Here is a 13,062-nt window from a genome sequence, read left to right on the forward strand (position 1 = left end):
GCTGACCCCAAAGCACACAAATGAAGACAGATATGGGAATAAAACCCTTCTTTTGCATTGCAGCACTGAGCCCATTGCTATGTTTCATCACTGTGTCACTGTACAATGCTTTCAGGGTGTATGGTCTTCCAGAAACTTGTTAGTGAAGATCAAATCATGATTTAAATTCCTTTTATGTGGTTTACATTTCAAAACCAAACTGAACCCTTACATGTCTTGCAGATCTTCACTGTATTTATAGCCCCAAAAGGCCAATGAAAGATCCCTAAAAATTATTAGCTGAAGTAAACATTGAATCACATTACAGAGTCAACAACAAAGAATTTTTGAATGAAATAAATGTGCCGTGCTTGAGGATATTGAGTGAAATATCCACTGGATTTTCTTTTATTGCATGCCCTTAGTCTCTCTGTTTATTATTGAAGTGGTTAATAAGCAATTCCTAAAACTGATCCAGAAGGTGTCTTTAGCAGCCTGACTGTCAGCCCATGCCATCCAATATGTTTTCCACCAGCCTTTTGCAACCCCAGCTTGATTTCACCTTAAACACTCTTTGGAATGATTATTTTTGTTCACTGAACTTAGACATCAGTCGCAGAGATTCAGTTAAGATTTGTTTGCGGTCGATATAAACAGCATTTACGGGCTACAACATATCTCAGGAGGAAAAATTTCAACTCCTCAAAATATTTTAGGATGATCAAATGAAGGGAATTGAGAAAACTTTGTGAAAATTTAACTTGAGCACTGGCTGCTTGGCACTGCTTTTCCCATGGTACCACCTGCTATTGCCTGTCAGTAACCCCAAATTTATTTAGAGGAATAGATATATTGTGTACTTCACTTGGAGGATTTTTTTCACTTCCCCACCAAATACTATGGATGTCCTTCAAAGCACCTTCTACTAAATTTCATAGCACCTGTTTATTGAACCAATTATCTGATCTCTCTCAGCTAAGCCTATTGACTACACTTTTTATTAAGTACTAAATATTAAGTGTTTATTAAGTACCAAGCAAGCTTTTGTTTTTTTACAATTTCTCTGATATTTAAGTGTAGACTTAACTAGTGGTTTTCCTACAACAGGGTAACTTGAATTCAGCCTCTGCTGAATTAGGCTGACTCTCCCTAAGGCAGGGCTGGAAATATCCCTAAAGTGGTTTCAAACCCATTTTGCTGCTTTTCACTCCTTCCTGATTTTATGTACTTACAATCCTCATATATTGCATGTAATAACAGGTACTTCCATGTAAGTATTGCATTTAATTGCATATAAAATAATGTAATTTGGAGAAAGTGCTCACCTAAGGGACAGAGGCAGCCACAAAGGCTGTGAATGAGGAGGTGACTTCAAACTCCCCTGGCTGAAAGGTGAGGGGGTTCACCCACCTGTCCCGGGGAGGCTGTGTGTGCTGTGTCCCAGGGCTGGTGCAGGTCGGTGGTGGCAGGGCTGCTGGTTCTTGCTGGTGCTGCTTGGTTTTGAAGTCAAGTGATAGGAAACTGCTTGAATGGCTGGAGCCAGAGCGTCTCTGCAAGGGGCTGCCAAAGAGAAAAAAACACACAGGGCTCTACTGCTGGTTAATTGCTTTGTTGTTTTTTAACTTGACTTTTTTGTTTATTGTTAGGGTTTTTTTTTTTTTTTTTTTAATTTCTGTTGTAGGTTTTCGACTTGGCAGTACCTGGGAGTGGGCTGGTGCTGCAGAGGCTGCTCCACTTGGAGCCTTTGAGGATATGGGGCAAAGCACTAAAATCCCTTTGAAGACTCCTCAGCCTAAGGCCCACTGTCCCTCCTCATCCTCCTCTTCCTCCTTCTCCCAAGAGAAAGTCCTGGGAGCAAAGTACCCCCCCAAGTGATGGAGCCCCATCTCAGGGACACCCCACAGCTGAACCCCAAAACCCTCAGCCCCTTTGCTGAGGGTCCACACAGGGCACTGTCCCCAGCCTGGCTCAAGCACAGCCAGGCCATGGAGGTGTGCAGGGCTCTGGCAGTGGATGGGATTGAGCCTTGGACATCCCAGCTCTGGGCTGGGCACGCTGCCCCGGACTCGTGCCCGGGAGTCGCTGTTACATGCCTGTGAAAATATGTACCCCAGTAACCACACAAGTAAACATGTGCCTCGTGAACTACATGATTCATGTGTGATCTGAGGTTTCAGGGGATTTCTGCATTTTTTAAATACTAGCCGTGTTTGAAAGTATTGTCCGGGAACATTAATAATTTTCTATTATTTATAATATTTGTTTTCCTTTCTTGATAGCTCACCCCAAGCCTCACAGTTAAAACTGGCATAAGCTCTTTGAAAAAAAATAAGTTTATAACCAAGAGTTTAATACATTCTGTGAGTGCAGCAGTTCTTCACAGGAGCATCAGGAATGGATGGAATCAATGATTTCAGAGGCCTTTTCCAACCTAAATGATTCTATGATTCAATAGAATGTGCCCTGGCAGGGACAGCAGCAGGCAAGAGACCCCCACAGACCCCCTCTCTGTGCCTGCTTGTCCACACAACATTTCTTGCCTCTGTCACTGTGTCTAACATGTGAGAAATAAAGTGTGGAATACTTATTTCAGCTGCGCCTCACGGGGCAGGCGCTTTGATCAGCCAATGCCTGAGTTTATTACCCAGCACACAGGAAAATGGACAACTTAACTTTCAGACTTTTAGGTACAGAGCTGCCGCCGTGAAAGGGCAGCCGAAGTTGCCAGCAGTCATTAGGCAGCCTTTGGCTTTGAACAAGAATATCCTGAGCCAGGGGACGAACTCCCCCATCCCCTGCTCCAGGGCAGCATCCACAGCCTCCACCCCATCCCTGCGCCACCAAACACGGCCAAACCTCGCAGCCGCTCCAAACAAGCAGCGCGGGTTCAGTTAACCCCGGCTTGACTCAGATTTTGTCTGAAGAGCTCAAGGCGAGGCGGGAGGTGCGAGCAGGGATTTTTCCCGGAGCGCTGCGGGTGATTCGCATCCCTCCAGCCCTAATTGCCGGCTGCTCTCTCGTGGCTGCGCGGGGAAGTGCTCACGGTTCCTGCGCTCGCACCGCGCTCCTGCAAAACAGACCCAGGCAAAGGGCCCGTCACCCACTGCAAATCAGGCTGCATGTCTGTAAAGCCCCCTGCAAGAGGACTTTTTACAGCCCAGTACCTCAGCACCGGGCAACCACAGCTCCTTTCTGTGAAGCAAATTCTGCTTTTTTACTTAATTTTTGCCTGTTTGAGAAGCCATGAAACATCCAGGCAGAGGTACCAATTTTGCCCCTCTGTATGCTGGCAGTTAGCTGGTAGGCGCTGTTAGGATTTTGGAATTCAGCTGTACCTTTTTTTTTTTTTTTAATATATGTTAGTCTGTGGAGCGGAACGCGCGGGCCAGACCTGAGCAGTGCCGAAAGGCTGTCTTGATTCATTGCACTCATATGATTTTGGCTGCAGTAAATTCACTCTCCTGCTACAGCATGCAATTTGAGGGTTTATTGAATGCTGGCACAACCAGAGGGGAATCATCAAAGTGGAGATAATTGCAGGGCTCTCGTTGCTTCCGCTGTCATTGCTTTACCAGCTATTGTCTCACTGCTGGGGAGAGCATGGCCAAAGACCTCTCAAAAGAAATAAAATAGCAAAAAAAAGTCAATTTTATACCCACTTCTGTTTCTTTTCCTTGTGGTAGGACTTACTCTTATGTGTGATTCTTTACAGTCTCCAGGAAGTTTTTGGTTTCTTCTCCTATTTCACTATCCCTTTATTCAGCGCTGTCTCTGAAAAACATGATACAAGATCCTGTCCTTTTTTGTATTGTTAGCGCCCAAAATCTTGGCCCCTTTCTGTTTGAGGTGGAAACCTGACACGTCTTCTCCAGCAGCAGGAGTTTGGCCAGTGGAATCCCTGGAGGAGCTTTCTGTTCACCTCAGCAAGCACCAGGCCAACAGGGAGAGCATCTTGTCCCCGCAGCCTTCCCCTGCTATTTGTCTTCCCTGCTCTCCCTCCACTTCCATTCCCCTAAAAATCGCCTGGAGATCATTGGCCAGTTCAGCAGAGACAACTGCTCCATCGCAGCCGAAATCTGAGCTCGCACATATGGTTGAAGTTAAGCTAAGGTCTTCTTCCCAGAAATGCTTTGTGAAGTTCTTCTCCAGGCAAGTCTTTTCCAGTAAGATAGTGTCTCCTCGGCTGCTATTTTGCTTAGTCTCGCTTTCTTTTATCTTCCTTGTCGAACTTAAACGTCGCCATTCGCTGCTGGCAGATGTGGTTTGGGATTCCTACATTCTTTTATGCCTTTATTTCAGTGCTTTCATCACATCTTCTCTTTCAGCTAGGTGAATCAAAGGCCTTTCCATAGTCCAGTCAATGCGAGCTATACATGATGGCTTGTTTTATTTGGCAATCTTCTCCAGAATGTGATTCATTGTCTGCAGGTGATTCATAGTTAGGAAATTACTTCTGAACCCTGCCAGTGCTTGTGGTTGATTAAAGTTCAGAAGTCCCTGTAGTCTGTTCACCAGCGCTTTTTTGTCAAATCAAATATTTGTGCGCAGTAAAGAACAGTAAAAAGTGGATGTGCTACTGACATGAGCAATTTACTTGAATGTTTGCATCTTTAGAAAGTTCTACCAAAATATCTAGAACTGGCATGAAACTGTTTCACAATGTCTGACTAAATGAATCACGTTTTACAAATAAATATCTGTCAAATCGCTCAATTACTCGAGATCTAGTCATTAAGCAATAAAATAAAGCAGTAAATAGGAGACATCTGCTGCAAAGTGCTACAGAAACATAAGCATCTTTCTCAAGTTACCTTCTTTGCATTTTGGTATAATGATTCACCAAAAATGTCTTACCCAGGGCAATCAAACGTCAGAAAATTGTCCACCTCAAAACAATATTGGCATAGCATGGTAACTTACCCAAATACATCTTGGTGGAGGCTGCCTAGGAACTGATCAGCTGAAGTGGTCACCATTATTGGGTGAGCTCAGATGGTTCAGGGTACTGAAAACTTGAAAGAAAAATAGAGTTGGAAGTCATTGCTTCTGATCTTGAACTGATTTTTTTTAGAGATGTAAATGCTGCCCTTCTTTTGAAAGATAATATTTCCCATAATGGCCAAGAGAGAACCCAACTTTCTCTTTACTTCAAAGGTGCTTTATGTCAGAGGTGCTTATAGGAATAATATTAAAACTCAAGGCATGGAGGGTCAAGGGGCCCGAAAACTGACTCTCTAAGGACCTCCTGCTCAAATCCATTACAGCAGGAACTGAATCTCAAAGGTTGGCTACTTCCAGGGAGCTGCAGCCAGACAAGAGTGGGGATAACAGCTCATGACAGTCAGGCACATCCACATCTGAACTGCCACTTTCCCCAGAAGGATGAGGGGTTTTTTGGCAGCACCATCCTACAGTGTTGACACAGAAAATGGTATTTCCAAGAGCACAAATCAATTCAAGTACCTTCTGGAAAGGCACTCAGATAACAGCAAATTTATGGACTTGTAGCCTCTTCACTTTGCTTTCAGGCAGCTCGGGCCCATTGCTTCATCAAGAGTGTCAGTTTGCAGAGCAATGCTTGATCTGCAGTTCTTTGAGAAAGAAAATATTTTTAAAACTTATCTTGATAGTTATAGAATTTCGTATGAAAGATACATTTTTCCTGCCAAAAGATTCCTACAATTCTCAAGGAGCACTTCAAAACTGGTAGAGCTGGACTGACATTGCATATTTTACTGGTAATGGAGCATAGTAAAAACAGAAATGGAAAGAATAATCAAGTACCCAAAGCTGCATTATCACAGAAGTATCAGCTCCTTTCAGACTTTTTCCTGGATAACATTTCAGCACCAGCAGCTCTACCTAAAATTTGGCTCATGGGCTATGTTTAAAACTGAAATTGTGTGTATTAAACCCATACATAGGCAGGTTTCTGTGTTTAATTCAAAATTCTTCTCTAAACAAACTCTGTAACTTCTCCATGCTTCAGGTCACAACAGTTTCTCTGTACATATCTCCAGATGGAGATGGTTTTTGCCAAAACTGAGGTTTTAAAAATCTATTTAGTGGCTTTAATTACTTTCCACAGTTCTCACAAGAATAAGAAGCTCCAGCAAGTGCAGTGTCTTTTAAAACTTCTCCCACCGTGCTTGCTCAGACAAATATTTCTGCTGAGTTCAATTCCTCCCAGGGGAATTTACTTTGGAGAAGAAATGGTTAAAAAGATTCCCCCAGGATTTAGCTGAGTATAAGTGTCAGCAATTTGGTAAGAACATTGGGACATTGTGAAGTTTAAAATCAGATTAAAAAAAAAAATCTGTAAAACAGGAGGCTAAGACTTCAGTTTTCCATCTCATCCAAGAAACTGGGTCTAGTAAAATTTAAATGAAGTTGTTCAACAAGTAGGAGCTGAATGCTTGACTTAGAAGACATAGAAATGCTCCTGCTCAGGGGAGGTTTTCCAAAAGCCATCAGCTGCCACATGCACTTGCAGGTCCCACTGGCACAGCAATGTTCCAGGTTAGATTTGCCTGCTGAGATCAGCCAAAAACTCTCCTCTTTTATAAAAAACTTCAAGCAATGACAATGAATTTGGCATTTTGTTCATCAACAGTGCTCAGCTTTGAATTCTTGCCTCATTTAGCCGAAGATATTTGGCTTGGTCGCTGCTCCTCTTTGACAGTTTAGATATCCGTGCACTTTGCCTTCATGCAAACATGTGCTTTTTATTTTAGGCTATGCAAAACTATGTCAAAATGGTAGGGAAAATATATCCTCCTGCATCCCAGGATGAAAAGGATGGCAGTAGATTCAAATTCGTGTCCACTCTTCCATGACAAGTGCATGCACATCTAGCTGATAAATGTGTTTATTTCCAGTGCTCCTCCATGGTTCACAGGTCAAGAGAAGGACAAACTCCACCACAAGGGGCAGAAGGACTTCCAGGAGGAGCCATGCCTCTGGCTGATCTATTCCTGGACAATATTTTTAATTGACTTGAAAACGTCCAAAACAACAAATGTGTCTTTCAAGCAGAACTCAGATGACAAAGAACACAAAGCAATGAAACACAAACCTAGCGTGGTTTTGCTCCTTTTCCTGAAAGAAAAATCAGTGCTTTTATAAAAGTCCTGTGCTCCCAGTTCTGATGTACAGACTATGGGTGACAGAGAGGAGGTGGAACAGTGCATTTCTGAAATAAACCTCCCTGACTGAGTGTCACACTCAATTCCACTCAAGGAGAAGAGAAATGCTGCTGGATCCAGTGTCCACATGCATTCCTGGCTGTCCAGCCACCAGAAAATGTCGTGAGGGAAGCTATAACAGCATCAGGAGTTGGCTGGTCCCATGGGAGGTTTTTAGGACATATAAAACAAATTTAAAACTAACAAAGAGCACCAAGCACTAACATGGTGAGAACCCTTCTTGAAAGCCTGAAGAGGCTCCCTGGAAACAACAACTCCTTGGAATAATTTACAAATGCTGCCCCATCTGTAAACACAAGAAACATCCTTAATGTAAACAGTGTCCCTCACTCTGGAAGTGTGAGGAGAAATGAACAGGAAGCAGGGCAGCAGAAGGAGGAATAAATCAGTGACAGACTTTTATGAAATAAGACATCTTGGTCCTTGCGCTTATACGCACACACCAAAATTGCTTATTAAGTCCACATGGATGCAGAGAGCTCTTTGAGAAAGAGGAACATGCATCCAGAAACAGATGGGACATGAGGTTTCCAATAAACCTGAACATAGAAGGGGATCCCACATAGCAGCAGCTGAACTGCCTTGTGTTGTGAGTCCATCAAGTTTCACAAGCTTAACAACACTGGGCTGACTCTGTTCGTGGGGATGAGAACTTGCAGAGGATAAGTCCAGCCAGTTGTGTGGGGCTGATGAGCTGTGTGGTTCAGCTGTGAGGATATTTCCTCCAGGAGAATGCAAGGTTCCCTTGTAGCTCATTGCTGGAATCAGCAGCTTCTCAGTGGGATTTGCCAACATATCTTGCCTGGTCCATGGTTAATTAAAGGATCTACAATTCCCTTTCCTCTTCTGTGCCCATGCCAGAAATTCTTGTTCTAAGCCTGGATCTGGATCTGACTTTGAAATAAAAATTTTAAAGAATCCCCAGTGTCTGATAGTATTCCATAGTTATTATTTGTGTTATAGGAAGACCAACAGATACAAAAATGAGACAAGAGCCAATATGGTCATCTCTGTACCAGTATAGTGTGATTCTTATCTTGGAGAACTTACAAAAATAGGGAGAAATGGACAGAAATTCAAACACAGGTAATTAGGATTGCAAGAGAATAAACTCTTGGTTTCTTGATATCCCCCATACTGTCCTGTCCATCTGCCCATTTCTGCTAAACCTCCTAGCACCTCCTCATGACCACCTGAAGATTGTTTTTTTTTTTCATCAAGAGCTGCTGTGGGACTGATAAATAGAAGCATTTCCTGGGATAGAGAAGAATGACTGCAGACAGAAGATGCCCCCAGGTGAGATCAGCTTTCCCATTAAAAAGCTTTATGTGTCTTCAGTCCTGACATGACACCAAGAGCCACCAATTAAATGTGACACAGCAGATAAGACAAATCTACAGTTATCTCTAATACATAACAGTTACTGGAACATAATTACCTGAATCACATTCACTCTCACTCTGAGGCTGGAGATTCACAATCCATCACTTCACCGACCTCCATCAAGAGTTTGAAAAAAGGCACCTTTGAAGAAAAGTTGAATTTCACAAGAACACTCTATTAGACTATGGATTAAGACAGGAAATTAGTACCTAGGGTCAAATCCTTCTGGTACTATTTACATTGGAAAGGGGCTCCCTGATTTATATTTCTATAAATATTACCTGCTTGCCAGGTGCCAGCTGGGGGCAGGGCCGGACTGGGGAGGGTGTAAATCAGGACAGGACATGGTGCATCCTCTGCATCTGATGACCTCCCTGGGGATGTGGGTGGATGTGTGGGCTGCAAGATAAGATCCTTCATTCTGGGCTCCAGGGAATTCAGGGCAGAAATACGAGCCCAGAAACGAGCACCATGGGCACAGAAGGTGGGGCGCACAAATGCACACTTAAATAGATTGTCTCTCCCATTCAGATCCACAGTGCACATGAATTAAGGAGTATTCCAGTAATTTGCAGGCATTCCTTTAAGCAGAAACAGCAGCCACCTGCCTGATTTGGACAGGAGAAAGGTGGACTTCCTCCTGAATTTATCAGACATTATCAGCCCTTACTGTGAAGTCCTGACTCACAGACTGCATTGGTCCTGCTCTTCTATCTCTTTCTGTGCCATGAAGCTAGTCCCTTGGGATGAACAAGGGATGAGCATGGTGCTGGGCATCTCCTCCTTCTCCAAAATCTCTTCAAGACCCACCTCATCATCCCATGTCTTTTTGGGACACAAAGTGATGCCAGTGGTTCCATCACTGCTTTTTGCCGTGATTTTGGGCAGCCCTGACCCATCTGGAAGGGAAGAGGGAAGAGATAAAGCAAATTTCCTCGCATGCAACCAGAGCATGAGGAAATCCCTGCAGAGCTGGAGCTTTGGTCACCAAGCCACCTTTAAGGATTCAGTTTGTGAAGCGCCTTGGGTGAGTCAGACTCAGCAGTGCCCTGCCACTTGCAGGAGGCATTTGGCAGAATGAACAGAAATTGCTTGCTTTACACTTCTGAAAAGGTCTGTGCTGGTAAAGCTCAAGAATATTTAAAATAAAAGATGGCACTGCAGAAATATTTCAGACAGGAATTCTCTATCACTTAATATGGAGTTACTTTTCAAGTCTGAGTGTGAGTAGGATTTATGGCAAGATTGTGCCTTCAACTATCGCTACCACAACTGCTGGTCCTACCCAGTCATTAAATAGTGGGTTTTTGGAAGCACTAAGAGCCTTTCATAGTAAATAAATGTAAGTATCCTCAATTTACAATTGGAGAAACAAAAACAGAAAGTGAAGACTTTAGATCTTCCTGAGATCCCAGTCTGTGAATTGTCCATGCTGGAAAACCGCAATGCTTAGGGAAAAAGTGATACAGGATCTAAGAAAGCTTCAACTGTTTTATAGAAACATTTACACACATCAAAACATTTCATCCCAGGCTACTGCCACTGCAGGTAGCTGCTAATTAAGATCTGCTGTGCTGTGGCTACTGTCTCTAAAACTCTGGCCAGCATATGTTTTATTTCTCTTCTTTTTTTTATGTTTCTATGTTGTTTGTTTAGCTTCTGAGCTTGTCTGATGATATTTTCAAAATTCAGTTTTATGTTTGAAGATTAAGGTTAATAAGCTTGTACAATATATAAAAAGATTATAATTTATTATTCAAAAAGTTTCCTGACAAGATGTCTACAAGAAACATGACCCAAACCACACGGCCTTGTAATAATACCTCTTAAAAATTCCTGACCTCCCACTAAACACTCCTGCAGATTTCCCTGCCTCAGTCCTTGCTGAACATCTCATATATGTCCCCTGTAACATTACACAGGAGGAAATGAAACGGGAAAGTCATCAGCCCAGACTGACAAACGAGGCCAATTATTACCACTAGGTTATTTTCTCCTAGTATTGACAAAAAACATTCTTTCTGGCAGTGAAGGGCTGGAGGCTCATGAAAACCCTTTCATATCCCCTGCAGCACTTGGGGCATCTTCCCTTTTCTTAAAACCACTGAGAATATGGTGCATGGAAAAGGAGAGAGGGTGTGGGCTTAGAAGGCAAAGGCAGTACAGGTGTGAGGAACACAGGTGTGAGAAGCCCAGGTGTAAAAGCAAAACCATGAAGAACATGGTTTCTCTGCAGTCAGCCCATTCTGTCAGGGCTTTGGAGATCACACCAGCATGCCCAGGCTCAGCCCAGGGGTGGTGCTGCCTCTGCCTGGCCCCAGAATCTCTTCTCAGGACCAGCCACCAGCAGGTGACACTCCAGCCTGAGGGCCTGTGTCCTCTCCCAGTGGTTTCCATGTCCCACTGACCTGGCTCTCTCCTTTCCCTGCACTGTACTGTGAGGATGGACACATTTTGCCATCACCACTGTCCCTGTGTCCCCACAACTGCAGGTGACAACCAGGCTGGGCATGGGGCTGCTAATTTATTGACACAAGTTTGACAATTTGTGATTTGCATTATTACAGATTTCATATTTGCTAAAAGTAGCTTGCTTTGTCTCTTTCTTTCCCCCTAATTTTGTCTTTCTGGGTGTATTTTTATTCCTTGTGATAGGGCTTGGGAGCACTACTATAAGAGAGCTTTGTGTGAGCTTGGTCCACATGCCAACAGCTACTCATCACCACTAATAAGTAAAACTACTGGGGGATTTTAGAGCTTTTAACAAGGCCTTGTCTAGACTGGTATTTAGTGACAATACAATTAAATCATATTGCAGAAGAAAAAAAAGAAAAAGAGATTAAATTATTTTAATTACCTTTTGAAGCCACTTCTCCCCTGTAGAGGTCAGACCTTGATTTACATTGTTGCACGTCAGGTGTTGGTCCACTGATGGAGCAGCAGTGTGAAGGTGAAAGGGATCTTGCGTTTGTCTATAAGACAGGCTAAAGCCTGGCCTATAACACACCAATATTTGCAATTAATCTGTTCTCAGTTTTTTCCTTGCTACAAACTTTGTCAAAGGAGTCCCTCAGCTTGGGGCTGTCACTCAGGATTCATGTGACATGTCCAGGATGCAGATATTTGGCATAAATTTTCCTGGGATGCATGGATGGGTTTTCCATGCCTGTTTCCCTTGGGCATCTCCTCACCCTTTTGTGCCACCCTGCCCTGTAGACCCTCAGTGTGGAGTGAACACCAACCATGTCCAGAGTGGGCAAGGGCTATATTTATTTATTTACCCATATTAATTTCTCCCATTTATCCCATCTATTCTCCACATGCTTGGGTGGATGGCATTGCTTTGCTCCTTGGGCTTTTCCAGCCCTCCCTCCACATCAGATGCATCTCCAGTGCTGATAATCCTTCCCTAAACAATTAAACCTTCATTTGTTGCTTCCTTGCAACTCCAGATTTTAAAACTATACACTTTTTTTTTTTTCTGTTAGGTTAGGATTGCTTCCAACTTCCAATCCCCAATTTAGATTACACGCTCAGAAACTAACTCCAAACATTTACTGCGTTTGAAGGTCACAGTGCTATTGATTGATTTCCAGTTATAATGTATGTTGTCCTAACATGAGTTAAAAACATTCTGGGCTAAATCCAAAAATGCTGGGATCAAAGCATCTGGACTTGTTGCTTTCATGTTTGGCACATAAAGGGGCTGGCAGTCACCAATGTGGTCTTGGCTGGGCTATAGTTGTTTTCATTCTCTGATGTGAAACAGTTGGGAATCACAGACCCTCCAACAGTTATAGTGGACTAAATAAAAATTGGCTTAAAAACCTGCCAAGCATTTGAAAGTGCCAGTCTCCAGAGTTTTTCACAACTTATTGGCTATGGCATGTTTTTCTTTTCATTTCTCTTGTGTTTTTTTTCTTCCTCTCTCTCTCTCTCTCTTTTTTAAGAAAGAATTTTCTGCAAAAATTAGACTTTCAGTTGGGTATTTGAAATAGGTAAAGTCTTCATCTCATCAGACTCAATTTGTCATCTTTGATCTGACTTCACTCATTCCTTTGGCTGCTCCATCTGATTTTATAATTTAAAAAAAGTACATTTTTGCTATCGAACTTATCACATAAAAAAATAAACAAGGGCCAATTTCTTGGCTAGCCCGTCTTAAAGATATCCCAGCACTGCATCTGCATGTCAGCTTTTCACTTTCCAATTCACTTTAAACAGATTATTCCTAAAGTTTTTTCATTAGTCTCCCCTAAAAGTCTTCTATTTATATTTGCTGTTTATAAAATCGCATCCAGAGGCCGTTGTGCAACGCGCTGCACAGAGTCAAAAGCCATCAAGCCCTTGAGACAAACAATGGAAACACTTTACAGATGGGAGCTGTTGTGCAGATGGAGGATGGGGGCAGGAGGGACATGGAGGTTGGGGAGAGGAAGAATCATGGATGTTGGCCATGCTTGCGAAAGAAGCCAGTGGCAGAGCCAGCCACTTA

General features: G+C 43.0%; 1 long non-coding RNA gene across 1 annotated transcript in view; it reads right to left on the reverse strand.

Annotated features, from left to right (window-relative positions):
* The window catches only part of LOC115947671, a 7,620-nt gene extending 6,181 nt beyond the window's left edge, over window positions 1-1,439 (reverse strand). The window contains exon 1 of the long non-coding RNA XR_004081532.1: window positions 1,390-1,439. This is a non-coding gene — a long non-coding RNA (uncharacterized LOC115947671). The remainder of the gene's footprint in view (window positions 1-1,389) is intronic.
* Between the last annotated feature and the right edge of the window lie 11,623 nt (window positions 1,440-13,062).

Source organism: Geospiza fortis, unplaced genomic scaffold, assembly GCF_000277835.1.
Source record: "Geospiza fortis unplaced genomic scaffold, GeoFor_1.0 scaffold172, whole genome shotgun sequence".
Lineage (NCBI taxonomy): Eukaryota > Metazoa > Chordata > Aves > Passeriformes > Thraupidae > Geospiza > Geospiza fortis.